The sequence below is a fragment of the Spermophilus citellus genome (genome assembly GCF_964194105.1).
Source record: "Spermophilus citellus genome assembly, chromosome: 8".
Classification (NCBI taxonomy): Eukaryota; Metazoa; Chordata; class Mammalia; order Rodentia; family Sciuridae; genus Spermophilus; species Spermophilus citellus.
Genome location: NC_138189.1, coordinates 144,983,460 through 145,004,945, shown reverse-complemented (window position 1 = coordinate 145,004,945; position 21,486 = coordinate 144,983,460).

Here is a 21,486-nt window from a genome sequence, read left to right as displayed (position 1 = left end):
GGATCAAAGACTTAGGCACTAGAGCAGAGACCCTACAACTAATAGAGGAAAAAGTAGGCCCAAATCTTTACTATGTTGGCTAGGACCTGACTTCCTTAACAAGACTCCTAAAGTGCAAGGAGTAAAATCAAGAATCAATAAATGGGATGGAGTCAAGCTAAAAAGCTTCTTCTCAACAAAGTAAACAATCAATAACATGAAGACAGAGCCTAAAGAATGGGAAAAAACTCTTTACCACAAGCGCTTCAGAGAGAGCACTAATTTCCAGGATATATAAAGAACTTAAACAACTTAAAGCCAATAAAACTAATGACCTAATCAATAAGTGGGCTCAGGAACTGAACAGACACTTGACAGAAGAAGAAATACAATCTATTATCAAACATATGAACAAGTGTTAATCATCTTTAGCAATTAGAGAAATGCAAGTCAAAACTACTCTAAGACTTCCTCTCGCTCCAGTCAGAATGGAAATGGTCAAGAATACAAGCGACAATAAGAGTTGGCCAGGATGTGGGGGGTTGGTGGGACTGCAACCACTATGGAAAGCAGTATGGGGATTCCTCAGACAACTTGAAATGCTAATACTGTTTGACTCAACTATTCCACTCCTTGATTTAAACCCAAAGGACTTAAAATCATCCAGCATTTTTTAATCCCCTATAGGAAGCATATGTGAATTTTCTCATTCCATTTGTATCATTGTCCTTAATTTAGCAGATAAATCTCCATTATTGGTTCTTACTTGTAAGAACAGATAAGTTCATGTGTATGACAGGTATTAAATATCAGGTATTAATATTATATATTAAATATCAATCCCAGATTATCATTAAAGGTAATAAACTGTTAACAAATGAGGTAAGACTGGCAAAACCAAGGCCATCATTTGTTTAGAAAGCAAAGATGTCTCACAGGCTGTCAACAGCCAGTGTACTAAATGGTTTATACACCTTGATAGCTCATACAGGTAGACTAGTGAAATATTTTTCTTTTTGGGAGTGGCTTATTTTATTTAGCATAAATTTTATTTATGTTGTTGCAAATGTTCAAATTTCTTCTTTTTAAAAATGAATGATATTAACTTGCGTACACATATACCACATTTTCTTTATCCATGTGTCTGTTGGTGGAAATTTAGGTTGCTCTCATACTTTATCCATAATGAATAGTGCTTTAATGAATTGGGTAATACTAGGGTCTTTTCAAGATCCTGATATCATTTCTTTGTAAAAAAAAATACCCATAATTGGAATGACTAGATCATATGATACTTATGCCTTTATTTTTTCAAGGAAATTTCATTCCGTTTTCCAAGTACAATTTCTTCTCAGCTTGTGAAAATTGGACTGGTGACCACAAATGTCTACTCTTCAAACTAAAGTAGTCAGCTTTGTTACTCCAAACTCCTCAGCCACATTTTCTAATGAGTGAACTCCAATTCTTCCTGGGAAAAACTTTCATTTTATATGATTAAATATAAAACCAGAAATGATTTTAAGACCTGCATATTTTGTAAATAAGGCTTCTTATTTGAAAATTCTAAATGTGTCCATTCTAAGTAGTCTTTCATTGTTGACTCTCCATGGGAAAATGAATATAATGGAAATATGGAGACAGTATAAACTTTGATTGCATTAAGCTCTTCTCTTTCATTATCTAAGTAATAGGGTTATTTTTATCTGAAGAGTCTCTGAACAATTTATGAAGAAACACTTGAGAGACTTCCTGAAATATATTATAAAAATGTTTTCCAAAATCCAATGGCACCAGTAAATGGAAAGCACTCCATTTTACCATTTGGAAGACATAACTAATAACTATACACATTCAAATGATCAGGTTTTAGTACATTCTGAAATGATGTGTATCTCATGGTTATGAACTGAAAGGAATAAAATGTTCCTTGCTTTTAGTCATGTTTCATAGTTTGGGTGACAGTCCCAGTACCCATCTTGCACACAACCGCAGAAGCCACCTGCCTACCAGGCCTGTACCCTGGGCAGATTCTCCAGACTCTTAAAAGAGATATGAACTTTTTTTTCTTTTTAGTCATTGATTTTGCCTTAATTTTCTAAACACAACTCAGACAGCACTGTGATTTTTAAAAAATAAAGGTGCTCAAATTATTTGAAGATTAGGGATATAAAACTGATAACACACCATCATGAATGCTTTCATTTTGTGTATAAAAGTATTGATAGTCAATTTTTTAAAATAAGTGACTTCACCTTTTATCTCAGTTAGTAAGTTCCATCTATATCATGAGCTTTACAGTTTACATTAGGCTTATGTTTAATGGTTGCCTCATTTTTCATCAAGGCATATTGCTCCTTTTTTAAAAATAATAGTGATGTAAAATTTTTCATATTTAAATTTTCTTCAAGCAGACCTAATGGCTAGTAAGCCTAAATAATGACACTGAATCAACAGCCATCAAAACAATGATGGAGGAATAAAAATAATACTTGTAATAAACACTTAAATATGTTCGATTCCTAATAAGAAGTAATTTCAAAGAATAATACCTGTATACTCTGACATAGCTGTGTGACTGAACAATCTACTCAGACTCCATCTTTCGGCTCATTCTTCTGTGAATAAGGGCAATAATCATTCCAATACAATAAGACTCTAATGTGGATAAAATTAGATGTAGCTTTGAGATTACAGAAATAGCTTCTTTCACACTATGAGCATTCAATGGCTGTGTATATTGATGTTGTTTGATTAGCAATTTTTTAATAAGTTAGATTCTATCACTAGTAAAATGAAACCATCTATAACAAGAACATGATACAGGGTTTAAAAAACATCTTTCAATTGCACGCTTATTGTTAATAATTCCTATCAAATTAGCCTTTTAGCATTACGTTTAAGATATCAAGTGTAATTTCAGAAGATTTTGGAGAAAGACATAAAATTACAAAAATCACAAATTTCTCTTTACTACTCCTAAAGAAGATAGAGTTGTAGGGAAAACTGTACACAAAAACTAACTCAAAATTTTATTAAGAAATGGAAAGAAAAGGACCTAACTATACATAACAAAATTAGTTTTCATTGGATAATCAGTCTCATTCTAAATTTGATCACTGTCATTTGGCAGGTGTTAAGGTAGTGATAAATAATCAAAGATCTAAAGCATGTTTTCATAATTTGGGTGCACAAGAACACTCAAGTAAAATTTTTTTAAAAATCTGTAGTTATTAGGAAATGATGAACAAGAAGGTGAAATTAATTTTCAGTTTAACTGACCTGTATTGTTGAAAATTATATCTTAAATCTAACTACAGTGTCTTTCCAGTAGATTCTTGATGAACTACATTAGATAATTATATGAGCACTATATTTTTTTGCATTAATATTTAGAGGAAGTTTTTAAAAGTTCTGATTGGGAGACCTTCTGAAAAGTGTGCAGCCTTCCTCATTTCTGCAAAGGACATCTTGTTCCACGGCAACACCAGTTGTTTCATAGACACACTTGTGGCCAGGTATTGGTTAATTCAGGCATCCCTGCACACCCTCATGCAATTTTACCTTCAATAAAAAGTTAATATTTTCACATTTCAGAATTTATTTCATTTACTGAGTTTCCCAATTCTTCCTACTGTTTTATTTAACAACTTAATAAAATGTGGGTAGTGTTTCCTTGGGATAAGCTTTAGGGAATAATTTTCTTTGTTCCCTTTCCTAAAGAAGTGCTTTATGATCCAATAAGAATTATTGCTAAACTGCATTCATTCTTCATGGAAAGAGCATACAGCGTGACTTAATATGGAATTTAATTATTGCTAACATTAATATGTGATGACCACTAAGAGAATGAATCATGGAAGAAAAAAAAACAGAAGAGAAATAATTCATTTCTCTTAAAGTGTGCTGAGGTGGCTGTCTGGATAGGTGTGGTCATGTATTATCTATTTTCTTTTTCTTTTTTAATCCCCTATTTTCACTAGTCTAGATTTATTTTATCATTTCCTAGACCACTTTCTCCATTCCTTTTCTTCCACCTTGAAAATATGCTTTTGAGAATTCAAACTCCAGTTTGATACAGCATTTAGGTCACTGTTCTAAGTTATATTGAATTTAATCATGGGGTCATTTGAACCAAGTAGCTTTGCTATTTCTAATCTACTAACTTCACATTTTCTCTAAGATTGGATAGGACCAGTCCTATTAGGATTTCTGACACAGAAGGTCAATAATTCTTTATTTCATCCATAATTTTATATTTTATTTTCCTACACCTCTCAAAAGTTTCACACTTCTTGTGGAGAAAATGAAATCTCCTATTGCTAAACTAGATTGCTATTTTCTTGTCTTCTTTACGTTATCATGGGTCTTTTTTTCCCATCAATTTCAAGTTTTCCCTTTGGTAACTTGTCTTTTATCTTTTATCTCTATCATTTAGATATAACATTACAATAAAATGCACATTTATTTCTGAGTGGTTATGTTTTTAAATGATCCAATTTAATTAAGTTGAATTGGTTTTAATAAATGTCCGAGATTATAAACAATTTACCTAATTGCCTAATTTATTATATCTTTTAGATAATTTAAAATTATAAGCAAAGGCATGCTCATATGATAATGAGTAATTTTATGAAAATATAAGTTACTTTCAGTAACATGAATTAATAAGTCTTTTTCACATTGTATAATTGAAAGTATTCAATTTCTAAAATGTAACTGAAAAATAACATAGACTTTTCAGAACTTTAATTAGGAAAATACCTTTTACAGTAAAATTGAGGAAGACAGAGTCTTCTGTTCTAGATCAGTCTGAGCCAGTATTTTTTGTGACCTTTAGACAATTGTAGGACTGAATAGTCATTGAAGACACAAGCAAGGCACTTTACAGTTCATAAGCTCTTTTCAAACGCTGCAGTGAGTCCTCCTCACAACAAACTAGCTAGGACAGATTCAATTAAGATTTGGGGATGTTTATGTATCTACAAACATACATATACACACACACAAATACATTAATCTATATATTTTGTATATATTTTTACAAGTGATTTTATTAGCAAAACCTTTGATTAATCTCAATTTTGATTTTTTTTTTCATCCCATTCATATTCCATTGTAGAATGATTTATTTGACCATCTTTTATGAGTGGGATTCCATTGATTACCAGACTTTTGTAATTACAATTAATATTGCAATAAATATCTTTTGATATATTCTTTTTTGGATTTTCTTTGTATGCACATTACCAAATTTTAGATTACTAAGTTGATGGTTATAAATAATTTTTTATCTAAGATAAATTTACATTGAATGAAATTCAACTCAAAGACTTATTTCATGTGTTTTGACGAATGCCTACACGCATAACCATCATTCAACTCTATAAAGTAGTTCCATTGCCCAAAGGTTTTTATCAATTTTGTTATCAATTCCCGACTTACACACACTACCACTGATCTGATTCCTATGATTTGAGAACAAGTTGCATGTTCTTAAATTACTTTTTTCAGTTCTTAAATATCATGTGAATGGTGTCATGATATAATTACCAATGTAAATATCTATGGACAATGCATGTTTTTTATGGGTTAGAGTATTGTGAGAGGACCTTTTGATTTTCTAACATTTTAGTAGAAAGTATTCAATTATGAAAGCATATCTATATTTTAACACTGTCCTCCTATATGGTTTGATTCAAATTTTTATATTTGGTTAAATTTAAACCAAATTTTAATCTATATCTTCTAATGTAATCCATAACTTCTAGGTTTCAAATTGGTATGATCCATTTATATATCTATTTATTGATTTTTTTCTCTGTCCATGGTTACAGTTCTTTGCCCATTCTTAATTAGGTTCATTAATACATACACAGTTAAAATATGTAAATTTAGTATTTTTTATTGTTTTAATGTTACCTATTTCAAGGTGTATATCTCTTTTTACCCATCTGTCTTATTTTTCAATTCCTCTGTAAGGTTATATTGGGGGGAAAGTGGTTATTTATTTATTTTATTATATACCTCTTTTTCTATGATTTTGTTATTTTATTCAATTAAACTTACATTTGTTATTGTGTTCCATTCTTTTTATGTCATTATTTTTCTAATTTCTTTTATAAAAAGGAGCATTTTCAAATAAACAAAATGTGAATTTATTGCCAGATTAATCTATCTCCTCACAAATAATTTAACTGAGAAATCTAGACTACAGAGAAATGATATGGAAAAGAAACTTAGAAGTATAACAGTTAAAGAACAACACTAGCAATGTAACTATTATACCATATATTTTATAAGGTTTTTTCTTTCCTTGAATTTTAGTAAAAGTCACCACATTACCTAAAACAAAACCTATAATATTTTGTGATATTTATAACATTATTTAGAAGTAAATTGCATAACTATAATAACATAACGAGTGTGTGAAATAGAACTGTACTCTTTGTTGTAACATAATTATATTTTTCGAGGAAAATCACAATATTAATTCTAGTTACAATGTCTTAAGTATGCATATCATGATTCCTAAACAAAATCAATATATAATAAGAAGAGATAAAGCAAATGAGAATATACAATAATGATTTTTAAATTGTTTCAACCCAAAAGAATGCAGGAAAGGAAGAACAAAGGAAGAAACAAACCAAATAGCAAATACTGTGTCAAACTGAATACAAGTCAATGGTGCTAAATATGTAATTAATGAATTAATGGACTAAACTGTGTCTTGGTCTGGCTAGGTGGGCAGAAAAGAATACCAGAGACTAGGCAATTGAAAGGACATTTCCACTCATGGTTGGCTGACCAATTCATTCCTGATGAGAGCTGTGAAGATGGCAGCTGCCTTCTTCTGTGTCCTTGTATAACAGAGAGGGCGGGTTGCTCTGCTTCCTTTCACTAGCCATTCAACTCATCCTGAGTGCTCTAGCATCAATGACCAGCCCCACCTCCAAGAGCATCACGTTGGTGGTTGTGACTTCAAAGTATGAATTTGGTGGAACACAATTTGATCCATAGCACTCATGTTAAAAGGGCAGAGGTTATCAGGTTGGGTAAAGAAGCAATATCCTACTCTGTGCTGTTTATATAAGATACTGTTTAAATAGGCAAAAAAGACTGACTAAAATTAGAATTATAGAAAAAAATGTCATGTAAAAAACTATGAAAAAGTGTTTGGCTAGATTAATCAGACAGAGTTGATTCTATGACAAGAAGAGTGACACTGTCGCAAAATAAAACTCAAAGAAGACTGGAGATGTTGATCAAGGGTTAAGCACCCCTGGGTTCAATCCCTGGTACAAAACAACAACAACAACAACAAAAACAACAACAACAACAACAAAAACTTGTAAAATAGATGTCAAGCACTATTATTTATGATAGTGAAAAAATGTAAATCCATTTGAGAAGTGACACAAATGTTAGGTTATTGAAAAAATGGACAATAGTCACAGTTTTTTAAGACTAGACTTCTGATACATGGACCACCATCAAGGAATCTTAAAAAAAAATGTGGCATGAAAACAATCCAGATATTTAAGAAAACTGATAGTATGAGCCTATGTAAATGAAGTCCAAAGAGAGGCCACATAATCTATAGTGGTAGGACCAAGACAATGATTGAGTTTTTATAAATTGCAAAGTTTTGAAAAACAAGTTCTGAGATAATGGAAAACATGTCTTTGTTGGTATTTAGTTATACCAAGGCATATATTTGTTAAAACTTAGTAAGTTACAAATTAATGATCTTTGTATTTAATTTTATGTAAATTTTACTTCAATTTGAAAAGAAAAAAAAAAGCAAAACCCAGAATTAACATGATGGAATATAACCAAACAACAACAAAAATCCTGGATACCAATATGAGATTATTAAAGATGTGCAAACAAAGTAGCCAAATCAAGATGCAGTCAGAAGTAAGTTTGCTGGTGAAGCCAAAGAAAATATATGCAAATATTGGGTTTCTGTGTCTCTGACCAAGACAGTCAAAAAATTATAATGTTATAAAATTAAAGAAAACTTTAAAAAGTCTGTACCAAATGCTTACCATATTTTAGAAAAAAAAAATGATAAAACATTCTTAAAGTTATTGATAAAGTTCTGAAGGTCATGAAACTACAAAATAATAGAAAAATTACCTAAGTCCTCAGCCAGAAGCAGTATATTATATTCAAAAAGAGAAGAGAAAATAAATTCATACTTGCCTTTTACTTATATAAAGTTGAATGTCCTAAAAATTAATATTTACAAGTTAGTGATGCAGAAAATAGCTATCCAGTAGCAGCTTGTGAAGGTCATTCATGGAAAACAAAAAGAAAACTGCCACATCACAACCACAACAACCTTAAACATCCTCAGATGCACAAGGGTTCAAAGACCATTTGATCAGTTGTACCTTGTTCAGATTCTACCTGGATATAGAAGCTATGCAGCAGGATCAACTCAAATGCAACTTTATGGTAGGGAACCTGTGGAGGAACCCATACCTGGTGGCAACAGAATCAGTTTTACGTACAATTAATAGTGTAGCACTAAATATGTTAAGTACAAAAACATCATATGAGTATTAAAATACTTGGAAACACAATCAATACTTTAAAAACATTAACACTGTGTCTCATTCTATTTAAATCTTTAAAGTAAATATTGTGTATAAGAATAGAATGGTAACCAAAACCTGGATATACATTTCTTTGAGAAAATACTCAATCTTAATATAATGCTGTTTTAACCCTTTGGTTTCCATTATATTTAAAAAATTATTTTCTTAGAGGTTGCCCATGGTTACTATATATATATATATATATATATATATATATATATATATATATATACACACACACATACATACACACACACACACACAAATTTATCATAATAGACATCAGATTTATATTAACTTAACTCCAAAGAAATGTGGAAATTTCCACATAAACTGTTTCCCATTCTCTTTTTCAATTGTTATCTTTGTTTATGTGTGTATGTATCTGTTTGTATAAAATATAAGCTATATAAAATTACATTATTATATATTTTTATATAAATAAATATGAACTGATATATTCCTTCATATAGTTACATTTATAAAATTATGTGTATATTCACATATATATGTTAAATCCCATAATACTATTGTAATTATCATTTTAGGTATTCTCATTTCTTCAAGAAAAGAAAGAAAATTGAGCACATATTTATAGACTTTGCTATATGTTTACTGTTTCTGGTTCTATCCATTTTTTTCCTGGGTTCAAGCTACTATCTAGTATCATTTTTTGACTTGGATTACACCTCTATCCTCAGAACCTCCTTTGTGCTCTTATTGCTAAATACACTACATATTTAATGTGATAGTCTAATGATGGTATAAATGCAAGTTTTATACAATTCCTGTTTTAATTATGAAGAGAAAGAACAAGCCATGCATTTGTACAGTTTTGTAATTATGTAATTAATCTTAGAGATGTTCTTTGATTTTTGTGTGGAGTCTATTTTTCATCTGAGTGTATATGCTTTTAGTCTGAAGAAATTCCTTGATACTTTTCATAAAACAGGAATGTTGGCAGTAAGATTTCTTAGTTTATGCTTTTCTTTGAGTGTATTTATTTTGCATTCATTTTGTGAAAGCTTTTGTTTTGTACAGAATATGAGGTATTTTGTTTGTTCATTTTTTGTTGTTATATTTTGTTTTGTTTTGGGGGAATAGTGGGGATTGAATCCAGGGGTTCTTTACCACTGAGCTACATTCCAGTTCCTTTTTATTTATTTTATTTTTTATTTAAAGACAGGGTCTTGTTAAGCTGCTGAGGCTACGCTCACACTTGTGATCCTCTGCCTCAACCTCCCAGATTGCTGGAATTACAGGTTTGCACCACGATGAATAGGTTAGTTTATAAAATTCGAAGTTGATAGTTTTTTCTTTTATTATTTCTTTCATTTCAATACCTCCTGGCCTCTTGTTTTGCATAACAAGGAAGTTCTTAATCTTCAGTTGTAAATGGCCTGACATTTTCTGTCAAGTTTTTCTGGCTGTCTTTGACTTTCCCTGTCCTTACCAGGCTGTGTCTGCCTCTGGATGTCTTCACAGTCCTCCTACTTGGAGTTCATTGAACTCCTGGGATGTGCAAACTCAGGTTTCCACCAGCCACCACTTGCTCTTCTATTTATTTTAATTTTTTTTAATTTTTCTTTTTCTCCTCTCTTGGTACTTGCGTTTGGCCTGTGTTGGTGCACTGGATGTTGTTTCTTTCTGAGGCTCTTTTCTTCCTGCTGTTTTCTCTCTGCTCTGCACTTGGCACTCACTGTCTCCCCATTCACTTAGCTGGTCTCTGCCAGTTCCTCCCACATGTTACGGGAAGGTAGAGTGCTATTCACTCCAGAACTTCAATGTCATCACTTAAAGTTCTAAGGTATTTATGACTTTGTAGTCCCTGTGCCATCTACACCTGGACTCGCTCAGAATGTCTGTTGCCTATTTTGATTTGTCTTTCCCAGTCATGAGTCACCTGTTGATATATGAAGGCTATTCCAGAGAAGTCTGTCTGTCCTTACAGACTTCATTTTGCTGAAGGTGGTATTCAGTGTTCCTCTGGCCACTTTGTGAGGACATCATCTTAGCAGAACAGTCTGACCTTCGCCTCCTCTTGTCTCAATGATAAGCTGTCTGATTTATTTGGTATTACCACATTCCTGTCTACCCCTGAATTGTTCTACTGTTTTTGATGTTACTCTGGGCTGTAGATGTCTTAGTAATATAGTTCAACTATGTTCCAGTAAGGAAGAATTTCTTGGAGGTTTTGATTCCATAAGGACTCTTCCTGGGCTCTATCTTTCCCTGGTTTACCCTGGGGAAGCAGCTGGCCTCTGGTTTAAGATAGCTCTCTTAATTCAAAGTCCCTGTTAGTTCCATGAGGACCCTTAAGCTTGCACTTTCCCATATTGTGAGTCTAAAAAAGTCTTTGGGGAGAGCTTCAAAGTGCTCTTCTTAGTTTGTGGATGGCTTTGTCACTCCAGGTAAACTATCTGAGCCACTCAGGTTTCTTGGTCAGGATGTGATCTCTCTTCCTTTCCCTGCATCTCTAGGGGTTATCTCTACCCATGAGCAAACTGGGAAGATGATAGTGAAGGTCCCAGTATTTTGACCTGCCATGTCTGGGGCACAGCCTCTGCCCTGTGGGCACAGCTAAGTGGAAGCAGGAGACATGGACTCAGTCACATTCACCCAAAATGTGTCCTCTTGAACTTTGAAGTGGAGGGGATTAGAAAAATTGGTGGCTTGCCCTTGTTAGAGAGAGACAGTAGGATTTTATTTGAGAATAAGCAGAGAACATGGACTATCTCTTTCCTTCTCTGAAACATCCTCATGCTTAGTAGAGTTCCCCTGAAGCAGAAGGGAAAGAATGGAGTTGGTAATGACTTGAATTTCACAGAGTCTCACTATTTATTATTAGTGAGTTTTTGTAGATTTTCCTAAAGAAACACTCATTTATTTGCTATATACCATTAGGGCAATTTGAGGAATTTAGACATTTCTGTTGTTAGATGCTGGAGATAAAACCCAGGGTCTCATGCATGCTAGGAAAATCCTCTGACCTGCAACCTCACTCTTCAACCATTATTGCTCGTTGTTTGTTTTTTATGGTTTTTGCCACCTTTGCTCATTTTACAGGGCAGCAAATCCACTGAACCATCGTCCTATTAATGGATTTCAAGTTTCAAATACTATTATTCTCTAATATGTGAAATGAAAACAAAATTAATAGGAAGGGTCTGTAATAATTGCAAAAAAAAAAAAAACGGAAAGAAAGAAAAAAAATGATCTAGTGCAGTTCGCACAACCAATAAAAGCATCTTCAGAAAGAGCCTCATTGATAGGGTCATCCTTCAGAATCACTTTCCCTTCTTATCCTTCCTGTTCTGTTTTTCGTATTCATTAAATAGCATTTCTGCAAATTCTAACAGGCATACCGTCTTCCTCTAGTCCCAGTTTGTCAAAAAGCTTGATTTACTATTCACAACTAATTCACTGCTACTCTTGGTACATCAGGACACTTTCTCAGTTTGGCACTTTACACTGGAAACATTGACATGTCAATGAGTTTCCTTAAGTTTAGGAAAGAAGAATTGCCCATATTGGGAAGTAGCTTGACAGCACAGTTCTGAAGAGATCTCCCCTGCATCTGTGTGGGATAAAGTTGAAAAGAACCCTCTTCCTTTCATATTATTTATCAATCAATAAATCACCAAGTTTTCAAAAACTAAAATGCAACACAATTTGAAAAGTAACAAATACGTAAAGGATTATAGAAGATCAGCCTATGCATGGTATAAAAAAATGGAAAATATAAATAAAAATTTGATGATATAAATACACTTAAATTTTACTCAAGAAATGATACTAAATACTAATTAAATATAATTTTCTAAGGAAATAAATGGTGTACACTAAATTCAGAGGTTCATAACCACAATAAAACTAAAAACTATTAGGAATCTTAGGAACTCTAGTTTAGAAGTAGGGAAGATAAAATATAAATTTCACAGAAATATTGTGAAATTATTTAAAACTGATGATAATTTGGAAGCTTGTCTTTAAATATGGACCCTGGGTGTGTGGGTTACACAGAGAGGATGCAGACCAAGGTTTCCTTGCTATTTACCTGAAAGATAATAACTTACTTCATCCACAGTGCCAGTAAATACTGTGAGACTATTTTCTGTTCTGTGAAGAATATCATTGTTATTTTGGTCAGGATCACATTGAATCTGTAGATCACTTTTGGTAGTCTGGATGCTTTAAAAATATTGATTCTTAAAATCCATGAACACAGAATGTCTTTCCATTTTGTGCATCTTATTCAAAATATTTTGGGAGTGTTTTGCAATTTTCATCATGAAGTTTTCATCTCTAGTTAAATGTATTCCTAGGTATGTTATTTCATTTTATTTTTGTAGCTATTAAAGATGGGATTCCTTTTTTCTATTTCTGTTTCATCACAAGATTTGCTATTGGTGCACAGAAACATTACTGCTATTTTGAATGTTGATTTTATATCCTACAGTTTTGCTGAATTATTTATTACTTCTAATAGTTTTTTTCATAGATTCTTTTAGTTTTTCTATACATACTGTAATTGTACCTACAAATAGTGACAATTGATTTTTTTTTCAAAATTAGATGCAATTTTTGTCTTCCTTTCGCCTGATTGCTGACGTTAGGACTTGAAATACTATGTGGAATAAAAGTGCTGAAAGTGAGCATGCCTGTGTTATTGCAGATGTTAAGAAGGAAGCTTTCAGTTTTTCTCCATTCAGTAAAATGTTAGCTATTGGATTTTAATATATGACTTTGGTATGTTGAATCACTTACTTTCTGTACTAATTTATTCAATATTTTATCATGACATGCTGCTGAACTTTATCAAACTCTTTTTCTGCATCTATTGGGATGGTCATGAGGTTTTTGTTCCTCAGGTGTTGAGAGCCACAACAGAGTCAAGATGGCGCCTGGCACTTTGCTAGGAGGAGTGGTTTCAGCTAACACCACGGAGCCATTAAAGATGATAGAGATTCCTTAATGACTGACTGCTATATCTAATGATGTTAATTAAGTTAAGCTGTGTATAATTATTAAGATGATGAGGATTCCTTAATGACTGATTGCTGTAACTGGATGATGCTAAATTGGAACAAGCTGTGTATTCAGTTAGGTATATATACCTCTGCTGTCTGGCAATAAAGAGGCTCCTGCTACCTTGAGTGCCTGCTACTTTTGAGTTCTTAGTTTCCTGTTGAGTTCACTCATAATAAAGTAGTTCCCGCTTGAACCTTCAAGTTGCTTGTCACCTCCCGGTTATTTGTGCCCAGCCAGACTGCAGCAGTCATGCTGTTGGTGTTATGTATAAAAATTATTGAATTGCAGGTGTGGGATCATATCTTCATTGTTAGGAGGAATCCCACTTCATTTCGGTGAGTAATCTAACAATATTCTACTGGATTCAGTTCACCAGAATTTTATTGAGAATTTTTACCTCTATGTTCATCAAGGATGTTGGTCTATGGCTTTGTTTGTTTGCCTGGTTTTGATACCAGTGTATTACTTGTCTCAGAGTATGCATTTGGAAGAATTGATTGTTCTTCAAGGGTTTTGGAAATAATTTAAGAAGAATTTGCGTAAGTTCTTTGTTAGCTGCCTGTTATAATTAATCAGTAACACTTTCTGGTCCTGGGTCTTCTTGATAGAAGACTTTTTATTACTGATTTATTCTTGTTACTTGTTATTGGTCTCTATAGGTCCTCTATTTCTGCATGAGCTGGTCTTTGTAAGACCTATGTGTTCAGGAATTTTCTACAGGTATGGCATAGGAACTTTGGCTGGCCCCTTCATAGTGATTCTTCACAGAGACACTGTGAAAGGAAGACAGTGCCCAGCCACAGGATGGTGATTGTGAATCAGACATCTAAACCTAGAATTCAGGATGGAATACTCTTTTTATGTATTCCCTTGGTTCACATCATATAACACATTAATTGTGGATTTGACACAAGCCTGAGCTTGGATTACGTTCTAGTGATGAAAAAGTAACAATACACCAATACCAGACTTGTGGCATTCCTGAACTTATTTCTACACTAGATGAATCACAAGGCATCAATAGCCTTCAGATGCACAGGACTTCTCTAATAGTCAAAATAAGATGTCAGAAACTGAGCATATAATGACCACTTTGTATAAACTCCTCTCAGATGTGGAATGTAAACAGTTGTTTTAAGGAAATAAGTATTGAGTGTCAAGAAAATACAGATTAAAGACTAAATCCTTTAACAGAAAAACTTAAAACATGAAACCAATTGAAAACCATGAAAATATTTGAGATTAAAAATACAGTAAGAAAAATTAAACACATGCTAGATGGCATCAATGGCAAACTAAGAAAGAAGAAAGAATTAGTAAATCAAAGTCAGGCTACTTGAAATCATATATCTGGAATAGTAGCAAGAAAAATGAATGCAGAATAATGAAGGAAGCTTGCATAAATTTTGGAACAGCAATGAAAGAGCAAATATTTGGGTAATTGGGATTTAAAAGGGAATTGAAAATACTGTAGAGATATAAAGGCTATTCAAAGAGAACATAACAGAGAACTCTCCAAACTTAGAAAAGAATGAAAATATACAAATACATGAAGGTCAGAGGTCACTGGTTAGATTTAATTCAACCAAGCCCCAATGCAATGCCTCTTAGTTTCTTAAAGAATGCCAGAGAAGTAAGAGAGTGGCATGATATTTTCACAATACTGAAGGGAAAAAACTATCAAGAATCCTGGAACCAGCAAAGCTATCAATTAATAATGAAGCCGAGATAGAGACATTCTCAAATAAAAGCTGAGAAATATGTTTCTATAAGACCTGTATTGTAAAAAAAAAATGGTAAAGATGTTGAGAGAGAGAGAGAGAGAGAGAGAGAGAGAGAGAGAGAAAAGCAACTAAGGGTTTAGCTTGGTATAATAGCCAGAACTTGATGTTTCTGAGGATCAGTCCCCATCAATCTTCCCTCCTTCCAAAATATTGGAAGATATTGAATTAACTGGTAAGAGTAAATGCAGAAGTCAGAATGTTCTAATATTGTAAGCATGGTATGTAAAAGGCTTATAATTTTAATACAGAGAATTTAAAAATCAATTAAGACAATAATGACTATAGTGATATGTTGAGAGAAGGCAATACAGAAATTCATAAACATGGACTTCAGAAATTCAAAATGTGGGGAGAAATGGAGTATGAATTTATAGTTTTCCTAGTGTATTTTCTCTATTTCTTTATGATCATGTCAGGTTGCTATCATCTCAAAAATAGTTTGTTATAATTAAAAGATATTATTGTAAACTTTATGGTAAACATAAAGCAAAAATCGATAATAGTCAAATCAGAATTAATAATAAAAAAAAATCCAGAAACACTCCATTAGTAAATCATTTAACCACAAAGTAAGACTGAAAGAGAAGAAGAAAAACGAGAGCATCTACACTGGAACTAGACAACAAGTTGTAGGTAAAATCTTAACTCTCAATACTTGCCTTAAATGTTAATGTTTTAATATACAAATTCAAAGATGAGGACGGACTAAATGAATGAAAAGTAAAACTCAACTACTTGGGGTTTATTTCTTTTCTAATATTAGGGTAAATGATAATTTTATGGTTTTAGGGATACAAGGTGATGTTTTGGTATAAATACACATTGTTTAATGGTAATATAGGCTAATATATCCCTCACTTAATATACTTACTTTTTTGGTAGTGAGAACATTTAAACCTACTTTTCACAGTTTTGAAATATACAATGCATAATTATTAACTATGTCACTTTATTTCGAAATATTTCTTATGACTTCTTTTGTCTAGTCTATGCGAAATGGTGTAGCCTAGACAAACATTCCATCAATCTGCCTTTCCCAAGACCCCAATAAGCACCATTGACCTCTCTACTTCCATGAGTTCACCTTTCTGGATCCCACCTACACATGATGTCATGCAGTATTTGCCTGTGTCTACCTTGTTTCCTTTAGTATAGTGTCTTGCAGGTTCAGCAATGTTCTTGAAAATGACAAGTCTGAAACTAGTTGTTTCTAAGTCTGAGTAGTATTCCATTATGCATGCATACAACATTTACTTTTATTTTAGGGAAAAAAACCTGATATTGCCATTTAAGATGGAACAATATCCATGCCTCCTCTTTCCAATGATGACTCCATGATTCAAATGTGAAATAACAGAGAGCAAAATAAGTGTTACTCCACCACCACTACGCTAACACATTCAGTTTTCACCACAACTACTGGTCCTAGTAACAAGCAATATTTATAAGTGTATAAGTGTTTTCTATGTGCCAGTCATTGTTCCAGGAAACAAGTAGTGTCTTATTGCAATGGCTCCCACCTGACACCAGAGAATGAGATCAAAGCTCTATCTGAAGGGTCATGCAGTGTTTAAGCCTATTAGCAGGAAATTGTCTGTCAACATACAGAGTTGGGTGTCAGCACACAGAGTCAAGTACCATATACCATCATTGTGGTCAGCTGTGGACTGCATGCACAATAACTGTTTCATAAGACCCCAGTGGAGTTCAAAAGTTTCCCTACCTAATGATGTATGGCCATCATAATGTCCTAACTCGGCACACAAGCTGCTGTGAGCCAGTATAAACAAACCTGGGCTGTCAGTGACATAAAATAATGAATGCATTTTTATACACTACATAATATTTGATAAAGAGAACAATCGACTATATTGCTTATACATGTATTTCCTGTACTGCATATTTGATCATTACTTTGGAGTATACTCTTACATACAGAAAAGGCTACCGTAAAATGTATGCTTACACCAGCAGCACCTCAGATGTCTGGTGTTTACCGTGTTTCTCGACTGCATCAAGAGCCCTCTTGATGCCTCATTGAGTGATTGCCCGAAGGCACTTAGCTTCCTGGGAGTACAATCTATAATTCACACAAAAATGAAATCATCCAGACCCATTCCTCAGAATGTATACCTGTCACTAAGAAAAGCTTAACTCTATGCATATGATTACATTTTATTATATTTTAATATATATTAAATATTTTAGTATATATTAGTCTATTTTAAAAGTACATTATTTTAAGACAGTGGCTCACCTGGTTTTGTAGGCAATTCTGGAAGTTTGAAAAAGTCAGGAAACTCCTGCACCAGTTGAGATGATCTTGAGACTGAGATCTGTATAGGGGGCAGGATAGGAACTGAGGTCAGGTTTTCATGCTGCAGACTTGAAGTAGAATTCCTTCTCAGAGAAAACTGATTTTTGCTTATAATGAGGTAGTCAGCTGATTGAATGAGGCTGTCAGCTGATTGAATGAGCCTCACCAAAATTATCAAGAATAAGCTCCTTTACTTAAAGTTGATTGTAGATGTTAATCATTTCTTCAAAATACCACCATAGCAACAGCTTACTAGTGTTTAACACCATTGCTAGCCAGCTTGGTTTATTGGATTTATTGATATATTGGATATTGAATTTAACTATTAATTCATGATTACTCAAGGATTGTATAAGATAACAATTCATATCCTATCACAATTTCTCAAGCAACATACATATTCTAGGTATGTTTGTGTGATTTAAAGTACATAAAGCAAAGAAAAGAAGAAAGGCCCAAATTATTAATCAATTGGAAAATGATGAGTTAAAGCAGATAAAACCTTCAAAAATTAAACAGAGTGGAGGTGGAAAGACTTTTTTAAAATCAATGTTTCCCAAATTATGAAATGATTTTTGGAGAGAAACCACATAAATACTTGAAAAGTTTGAATGTATTTAATCAAGAAAGAATTAATAGAACTTTAATAGTCAAAACAAATTAGTACATTAGAAAGAAACCTGTAAATTGTAAAACTTAACATTATTTTCCATAAAAAGTTCTTTAAAGACAAAACAGTATATCAAATATGTAAATTATCCTGCTTTTCAAATGAAAAATTAAGTTTGTTTCCCAAATATGACCTTAAACTTGAGCATAAAAGGGAAAATTCATCTATTGAAAAGTAAGAGAAATAACGTATTCTTAGTTTGGACAATTGGATTATAAAAATAATTTATATTAATACTCACTTATATGATTTCTCCTTGTTATGGATAGAATTGAGCTGTCAAATACCTATAGCTATGAGATAGGGTTTACAAGTATATTTTGTCACTGGAAGGAATCAATCCCCAAGTTTTTTCTTCTGAACTTCCATCAAACCAGCAAGACACCATTCGTTTTGCTATTTCTATTGTTCATCAGGAACAGTTGAGACTGATATTGAGATTACTTAAGGGACAGGAAGGCATTTCAAGTGGCATTAAAACTTCATTATATTTCAAAAGAACTTAAAAGTATGCTTTATGAATAATTTAAATGTTATTTCAGTTTTAAATTAGATGCTGTGGCTATAATATTTTCATGAGTGACCAGAAAAAAATAACATCAAAATAAATTAAAACCAGCTAAACATAAATGACTCTGCATTTAGAAAGAAACCCTTGGGTATTTTGTTTTGCAATTACCATAGTTATTATTGTCTGGTTTAGCGTTGTACTAAGCTTCTGTTTAACTAAAATTACAAGATGTATGACTTTTATCCTACTTACTATCATGACTTTGAACATGTCAGGTTTTCATGATTATTATAAAGTTGTCACCCCACAAGTGAATGGTTACAATAATGGATTGTTCAAACATTAATGTAAAAACATTAAAACACAAAATTTAAAACATTGTCAGTTGCTCATTCATTCACTCAAACATTTTTTTAATTTTTACTACTGAAACTAATATTTGTGACTATTATTTTAATTAACCCTATTCTAATATGTGTTTCAATATAAGCTTCTTTTAGCTCTCCAAAAATGGTAACATTATTTTATCTTATTTCATTAGAAAAATTGATTTATGTATTAACACAGGAGATTTTTTTCCCAAAACTTCAATTATATTGAATAAGAATAACTTGTAAAACCCAGGTATTATTTGAATTCAAGTATAAAATGTAGCTTACATTTTAATTATTTTAAAATGAAAGTAACTATTTCCAGAAATTAATAAAATAATCATTGAAATGATACGTAAGCAGGTTATTAAAAATTTATTTTCTTGGTATCACAAAACACTGAGTTAATAATAGCCTTACATTGTCACATTAAATGGAATTAACAAAACTTCTAGTGAGCAAGCTGAGTGTAATTATATTTTCATATGTTCATTCTTCAAGTTGAATTATTCAAAAGTCAATAAAGGATCATGCAAAATAGTTCAAATTATGATACTGATACATTGCCCTTTCCAGACATAAAAAACATTTCCAGGTGGCATACAGGCACACAGAGAGTTTTGTGGTGAAGACTGTGCAGGGCTTTGATTAGCGGACTTTTCATAAAACTGGCCTTCTTGAAACTGCTTCTGTCGCCAGATTCATTGAGCACTTCCTTGCTATCAATGTTCTTCTGTATCTATCACTCTTCCCACCTTCACACATGAAAGCCACATTTACCTACATTTTCCATGACATGTATTCCTGGGATATAAAAATATTAGGTTTGTTAACAAAGCAGTGTTTTAAATAGATACTAGAAGAAATCTGTTTTTTTAAAATAGATATTACTATTAAAATCAATGAAACTATTTTACTTATGAACATTTGATGGGGTGGTGACAGCTTTTGTTTAATGTCCTCACCTCTTCCATTCCCTAATGATTGTGCCCTAGGAGGGACCCACAGGAGAAAGCAAAGGAAACATCCTGAGGGCACTGGCACCTTATTACATCCAGTTAAACTCGTGGAAAAGTCCTAGTTTTGCCTCTCTGCCTTAGAACCAGAAATCAGAAATCTGAGTTGTCATGGAAATACATATTAGCAATTTTTAATTGAAAACTGAGGTCAGAATTCTGGGATAGAAACTCAGTTTGATTTGGTTGATTGTTTGGAATTGAATTCTTGCTCTGATAATTAGGTTACATGTCCACACTTTTTTCTGTAATTGTGTTAGTTAAATCTCAGCCTGAACATTTAAAGAAAACATAATTTATATATATTCACCTAAGCATTTTCAGATGAAAAATATTTTAATTTACCCAATATTGGAGAATCACAATACTTTTTTTCAAGGGGAGGATACTAGATATTTAACCCAGGGGTGCTTTACCACTGAGCCACATTCCAAAAGTCTTTTTATTTTTTTTATTTTGAAACAGGGTCTCAATAAGTTGCTAAAGGCCTTGCTAAGTTGCTGAAGCTGGCCTCCTGTCTCAGCTTCCCAATCCAATGAGATTATAGGCATGCACCACTATGCCTGACCACAAAGCTCTAATCATTTTCTTAGGTTAAAATATACAAATGAACCTTTTTAGATTTATTCATATTTAAATTTAAAACATAAACTAAGAAAAATGTCATTTCACCACTCTATGCATTTACTGTAGTTTTTGGACTGATACACATGGCAGATCAATTCAGTTCACCCTCTATGAGCATCTGTGTAATTATAGCTCTGAGATGGGGCTCTAAAACTAAAAATTTTAAAACCAAAATATTGTCCTATTACAGTAAATTAAAATAAAAGTATTTTTAATAATTTTGTCTTTAACCTTTAAACTAAAACATAAGTGATTTTTTTTTTATACACTATTGTTGTAGGCTTGGTGCATTCTAAATCTGACTTACCTGACTCCTACTAATGATCTTTATGCTTTAAATGTTTTTCTGTCACTTATTTTTTTTGAAAAAGTAAATTTTATTTATTCTTATTATTTATATATATGTCAGTATAAATGCAGTTCAATTCATATTATACAAATATAGCACAATTTTTCATGTCTGTGGCTAAACAAAAAGTAGAGTCACACCATTTGTCTTTTTACATGTGTACTTTGGGTAATGATGTCCATCTCACCCACTGTATTTCCCACCCCAATATCCCTCCTTCGCCTC